This window comes from Lampris incognitus, chromosome 4 (genome assembly GCF_029633865.1).
Source record: "Lampris incognitus isolate fLamInc1 chromosome 4, fLamInc1.hap2, whole genome shotgun sequence".
NCBI classification, from domain to species: domain Eukaryota; kingdom Metazoa; phylum Chordata; class Actinopteri; order Lampriformes; family Lampridae; genus Lampris; species Lampris incognitus.
Genome location: NC_079214.1, coordinates 44,765,845 through 44,773,112, shown reverse-complemented (window position 1 = coordinate 44,773,112; position 7,268 = coordinate 44,765,845).

The window sequence follows — 7,268 nt, the reverse complement described above, 5'->3', positions numbered from 1 at the left end:
TTTTGTGCAATCAATGTTTGCATTGACGTCAAGAGTCCAAGTAAGTTTTACTTTTGCCTGACCTGGTGGTTAAAGCAGTTGGCTCAGGCGAAATGGCTGCACATCGGTTTCAAATCTGGCTCAGGACCTCTGTAGCAAGTGTTCCACTTCTTCTCTACACAATCATATGTGTCACTCTCCACTCTTTAGTGGTTAGCGCTGTTGCTTCACAGCAATAAGGTCCTGGGTTTGAACCCCAGGCCATCCCAACATCCTTTCTGTGTGAAGTTTGCGTGTTCTCCCCGTGCCTGCGTGGGTTTCCTCCGGCTGCTCCGGTTTCCTCCCACCATCAAAAGACATGCATGTTAGGGTTAATTCTCCAGTCTGTGGCCCTGACCAAGGCAATGGAAACAACTGGAGTTGGTCTCCGGGTGCTGCACCTGCCCACTGCTCCTATACAACAGGAAGGGTTAAATGTGGAGAACAATTTCGTTGTAACCAGTACAATGACAAAAATAAGGTGGCTTTCTTTCTTTCCGGCTTTCTTTCTTTGAAATAGAATAATTTCAAGGGGACCTTACTGTGTAATCATGGGAGGCTTATGCAGAAACACTAGTTACCATGGCAAATCTGCACCAAGTGCTTAACACAGGAACATGACGCTCTCAGCACTTTGCCTCAGAGCCAGACACACAGACACACTAATTCAAACACATCATATTCTCAGCTAAGGAGGCTATATGACTCGGTTATATCAAACAGTTAAATGAAGCCTATTGGTGAAGTGAGGATCTACGGCTCCATCTCTATTCTTGCGTTGTCTACATTGCAACGCAACGCTTGTCCACAGAGCACTGGCTCTCTCTCCTTCTTCCATCGTGGCGGCGGCTGTTTTGTTTTGTGTTTTTGCAGACACTCACACACACATTCATACATGCTAATACCGCTGATTTTTAACTACCACGTTTATTTAGTTGTTCTTTATCGTTTTTGTAAATAAATGTGCTTGGGCAAAATTGTCTACCATCTTTGTCGCAGCCTACGAGCCGGGCTGTGACACTCTCGACACAGGTATGGAGGAAAACTATTCAACGAAACAAAGACCTTTTAGAAAATTCGCTTTTTAACATTCAGCTCAGCCCTGTCAACTTCGATCATTTCCAACACTTCATTTTGTAAACCAATTTAGCCAAAGTGCAAATAACATGTTATAATATCATAAAAGCTTTTTTTATACAATTGCTGAATATTACTGCACTGTATTTAAAGCAAGCTAGTCAATGAGTATCCACTCTGCCAGTGTAACATCGATCAAGTATGGCAGCTCTCTACTGGACTATTGATGCACTGTGTGAATGTGAAGGACAGAGGACTCATGCTACATATACCCGGAACCCAACATACCCAATGGGTTCAGAAGTCCAATTCATTAAGATGTTCTGACGCAAATCTACTGATTCAAAAAAAAAAAAAAAAAGGCAAACAAGCTGTCAACCACTGATGTATAATATTTTTATTTTCCTCCCTGAATCCCCCGCCCCCTTTTTTTCTTCCCAATTGTATCCGGCCAAATACCCCCACTCTTCCGAGCTGCCCCAGTCGCTGCTCCACCCCCTCTGCTGATCCGGGGAGGGCTGCAGACTACCACATGCTTCCTCTGATAAATGTGGAGTCATCACCCGCTTCTTTTCACCTGACAGTGAGGACGTAGCGCATGGGAAGATCATGCTCTCCATACAGGTGTCCCGACCGGCCAGAGGAGGCGCTAGTGCAGCGACCAGGACATATACCCACATCTGGCTTCCCACCCGCAGACATGGCCAATTGTGTCTGTAGGGACACCCGACCAAGCCGGAGGTAACACAGGGATTCGAACCGGCGATCCCTGTGTTGGTAGGCAACGGAATAGACTGCTACGCTACCCGAAAACCTCTTCCTACCTAAATTTCTCACCCAAAACCCAAAAGAGCACGCGACTCTCATCATTGTAACATTGATACAACAAATGGATCGCACAAAGAAAATTTATGTGTCTATGTGTGAAAGTGACTTACAACTTGTCAAATAAAGTCTTTGATTCGGAACCCTTTAGTGCTGAGTTTAGACTCACAGCCACATGTGAGGTTTGGCAAAAATGTTGTCTGCCGGACAAACACGACAAAAAAACAAAACAAAAGCATGTTTACGATGCCACACTCTTTGGTAGTGGCAATAAAGGAACAATCGGAAACTACAACAACTGCTCAAGTGCTACCAGTCACCTCTTGTGTGTCTTAGTACAACAAGAGCACATGTAAAACCTCCTAAATCAAGCTGGCACAGGATGAAAAAGGGGAGAACGACAGACCCGTGCAATGGGCCCTTTTGTCTTTCTTCCCACTTCTTTTCTCTGTCTTTCCCTGCCCTCAGTCCCCCTCTAATCATGCCCTTTTCTCTCTGAATAAGTGTCCTTCAGTCATTTATTGAGCAGGGAGCAAATATTTAGGAAGGGGGCGGAGGAGAGGAGAGCACTAGACGGGAGGGGCCTCAGCCGAGAGGGAGGAAGAAAAGAGAGGGAGGCAGCAAGGGAGGAAGACAGAAGAGAAGGATTATGCTAATGTCTCTGAAAGTAAACAACTTTGGTCAAACCCTGACACAAAGCACGCAACCCAGAGAGCGAGAGAAGGAGAGAGAGAGAGAGAGAGAGAGAGAGAGAGAGAGAGAGAGAGAGAGAGAGAGAGAGAGAGAGAGAGAGAGAGAGAGAGACTAGAAGCAAAGCAGACGGGGGGGCAGTCCCATAGCGAGAAAAGGAGAAACTCAGGGGTAAAAAGATAGCTATCTGGGTTGCCTTCATTAGGAAAGAGGGGGAAAAACTGCTGTCTTTATAAGAGAGGGAGAGACAGATGGAAGGACAGAGTGAGTGTGGGATGGATGGATGTGCATGGATGGATGGAGAGATATCAGTGAGGAGGAGTGACTGGGCTTCTAATCTTCCTGTCTGATGTCTGTTCTGAGCTCACGCTGGCAGGCCACAACCCCAGCAGACACAGCTCCTCTGTGATAGACCGAAACTGCTGAGAGAGGTGGATTAGAAGAACAAGAGGGGGTACTTTCTTATTTTTTTTTGGGCCTCTGTGCATGTGTACACCTGTGTGTGCAGATGTGCAAGTGTGAGTGCTCTGCGAGTGCTAGATGGTGGAGTGATATTCGGATACCCATCAATTTGGTGTGGATGACCAGCGGGGGGCAGGTGGGTCCTTACCTCGTGCAGCGTTTTCAATCTCTCAGCAGAGGAGCGGAATCAGCCAAGATAGTAGAAGTGTGCCTCTCCTCTTCCATTTTTTATGAGACTCCCCCCCCCTCACTCTCTCTCTCTCTCTCTCTCTCTCACACACACACACACACACACACACACACACACACACACACACACACACACACACACACACACACACACCCCTCCCTTGTCACTGGCCCCTGAAGCATTTATGGTTTCACAAACTCAGCCTTTCAACTCAGCGGGGAAACTTCAACTTGTGTGTGAGTATGTGTGTGTGTTCCAGTTCATATCCCGCTAACTTTAATCTAAGCTAAATGGAAGGGGAAAAATAACCTATTGAGAGACAGTGAGATTTTCTGAGAGAGAGAGAGAGAGAGAGAGAGAGAGAGAGAGAGAGAGAGAGAGAGAGAGAGAGAGAGAGAGATACACAGGGTAGATGATATTTGGTAAAAAAAAATAGGACAAAATATGAAATGGCGAGACTGAGTTGCCCCCTTGTGTCATGCTGTTGGTTGAATCGCTGCCCAATTTCCCTCAGTCTCCCACAGGAGTGATTTCCACCGTGCCGCTGGACTGCAGCTTAAAATGACTTTGGCAGGGTGAGGGCATTCTGTGATGCCTGTTGTGGGCGTGACTGTCGTGTATGTTTGTGTTTTAATGAGTGTTACGGCCGCCATTAAAAGTCTCCCAAGGGGTACATATAAAGTTTATTGTAGTTAATATAATGAGTGTACTAGAAAAATCAGAGCCAGAATGGAGAGGATATACAGTACAACACACCTCTAAAGTGATGCCGGACCACAGGATATCCATTCGGTTTGTCTGGGCAAAAATCAACAGCACTTTTGGATCCCATTTGTCTTCTCAACAATTTGAATATGGCAGGTAGAGATGACACATTGTGCAGCCATCATATGTTTAAACAACTAGTGACTTTTCTTTTGTAAAAATGATGTTATAGACATGGTGCAAATGTTGTGTCTCTTTCTCCTAACAGCCAGAACTGAGTGACCCTGTAACCCGCTACATCTCTCCGAAACTACGCCTTTTACAAATCTCAGATATAAAATGGCTTTCATCCCTCTTACAAACACCAGACGAAGGAAACCATGATGGAAAGCTTGGTGACGAAGTGTACACTGGACTATGGAAATTGAGAGTTTTGAACCTTTAATATTACAGCTAGGGCAGCACAGTGGCACAGTGGTTAGCGCCTTCACCTCACAGCAAGAAGGTCCTGGGTTCGAGCCCCGGGGTAGTCCAACCTTGGGGGTCGTCCTCTGTGGAGTTTGCATGTTCTCCCCGTGTCTGCGTGGGTTTCCTCTGGGGGCTCCGGTTTCCTCCCACAGTCCAAAGACATGTAGGTCAGGTGAATCGGACATACTAAATTGTCCCTAGGTATGAATGTGTGTGTGTGTGTGTGTGTGTGTGTGTGTGTGTGTGTGTGTGTGTGTGTGTGTGTGTGTGTGTGTGTGTGTGTGTGTGTGTGTATGTGATGTCGGCCCTGTGTGATAGTCTGGCGGCCTGTCCAGGCTGTCTCCCTGCCTGCCGCCCAATGACTGCTGGGATAGGCTCCAGCATCCCCACGACCCTGAGAGCAGGATAAGCGGGTCGGAAAATGGACGGATATCACAGCTATGTGCTCTTGGAAGAGTTCTGGGCTGGAGTTGAGCTGACAATATATGACCACAACATCTATATGTTCATTTTGCTTTTGCCAGAACTGAGTTGTGCCAAAAATAAATAGGCCTGCAGCAGTTACCCTGACTTCAGAGGACTGGTGTGGTTTCTACATGGTATAGCCAAGAAAAGGGGGTTACATTTAAGAAAAGGGGGTTACTGTTTTCCATCTTTAAAAAAAAAGAAAAAGATGTAGCATCAAGGAAAGCATAGGAAAGAAGAGTCTGGGGGACACTTGAAGAAACTGTTAAATTAGACTGTGGTAAAATATGTAATGCTAGTGCTTTTTCTTATTTTGGTAGTGCCTATGTTCCCCAGAATCCACAGAAATGCATAGTTCAGACTTTGGCCTGGGCAAGCCAGGTCATAGGCTGAACCAGATCAATATCTGTAAGACAGGTTCTAATATTTGTGGTTGTTAATCGAAAATGGGAATAAGAGGGGGTGTTTCGGGAGCATAGCTGTCTATTCCGTTGCCTACCAACACGGGGATCACCAGTTCAAATCCCAGTGTTACCTCCGGCTTGATCAGGCGTCCCTACAGACGCTGTGTCTGCGGGTGGAAAGCCGGATGTAGGTATGTGTCCTGGTCACTGCACTAGCGCTTCCTCTGGTCCCTTCGGGGATGAAGAAAGTATTCTGATTCTGATTCAGTCGGGGCGCCTGTTCAGGGGGGAGGGGGAACTGGGGGAAATAGCGTGATCCTCACATGCGCTACGTCCCGCTGGTGAAACTCCTCACTGTCAGGTGAAAAGAAGCAGCTGGTGACTCCACGTGTATCGGAGGAGGCATGCGGTAGTCTGTAGCCCTCCCTGGATCGGCAGAGGGAATGGAGCAGCAACCGGGACGGCTCGGAAGAGTGGGGTAATTGGCCAGGTATAACTGGGGAGAAAACGGGGGGGGGGGATCCTCCCCCAAAAAAAAACCCCAAAAGAAACTGGGAATAAGAAAGAGGACGTTGTCTACAGACGAGGTGCTAGCACTGGCAGGGGATGTCAGTGTGTTACTATGGGCATTGTTATTTTACATTGTACTTTACATGTATCACGGCTCCACACCACTACCCAGCTGCATGAAGCTAAACAGACGGACCTTTATCTGCAACACAAAACATGCAGCCTCCTCGTTTCCACTTCTGTTTGCTTGATGAGCAGTATTTCTTCTAATTTGATCATTCAGATGCTTATCTAAGCAGCTCATTTTATATGCATTTATCTTAGCTATCAAAGCAATAGCCCATCCTAATTCACTTAAACATGGAATGGCAGACAAAAGGGTCAGATGATAATCTTTTTTTCATTCTGTGCTGGTATAATGAAATGCCCTTTCTTATTTTGCCCTGCCTGATCTTTCAGAAGCTTTGACAATCATCTCAGTGAGCATGCAGATTTATCATCATCAATGACACGAAGGAAAAACACTGTGAGGTTTCTGATCACTGACGATAGCTCCAAACACTCGGACAACAATTGTATTCAGAAAACCCCCCCCCCCACATACATAGACAAATTACCTTATCTAAAAACTGCACTAATTTCGTATGCAAATTAAAAAAAATTTGCCCTCATGATTTCCATCTGGTATAAGAAAACTTGTCAAGTAAAACAGTATCTGAGTCTTTTGAGTTGAAAAAGTACAGCTGGAAGGAGCAGACCTCACTCAGTCAGCATGAGGCAGGCAACCTCTTCATCGCCTTCCATCACCCCCTTCATCCTTTTCTTTCCCTCTCATCCCCCCATCAGCTCCCCTCCTCCCTCAGCCTCTGAGAGCCATCCAAACAGATGAACACACATCACCACTTCTATAGGAACCAGATGCAGGAACGTACACAAGACCTCATCCCCCCCCCCCCCCCCAGATAGGATTTTTTTATGGATTTCAACCAGAGACTGCCAAGACCATAAACATATAGGCCACTAACACAGCAGTGCTTTGCATAAGCTCTTCATTCAAGAGCTATGCATCTGGCCCACTTTCAAAGACTGCGGAGGGTCTGCTTTCATGACATGTTACATTTGCCACCCTGCTGCTTTTTTTCACTGCTGTGTACACCGTTGAGCACAGACAGCTGTATTGATGAAGATGGGATGCTGTTAATTCAAGGATGTGTCTTTGATTTATGCCTTCATTAAGTTTCATCAGGATTAATTATTGGCCCGTCCTTGAGAAGTGTGAACCCGTTTCCATGCCCTCTCTGCCCCAGGCATAGTTAGCTGAGAAGATGGAAGCTGCAGTGTTTATGCAGCGTGTCCCCCACCCCGCCCTGATGGCAACCCCTTGTAAGGACACAGTACCATCTGAGAACCTTGGTTACAGGTACTGGTTTCAGACTATCACCTGCTTTTACTCT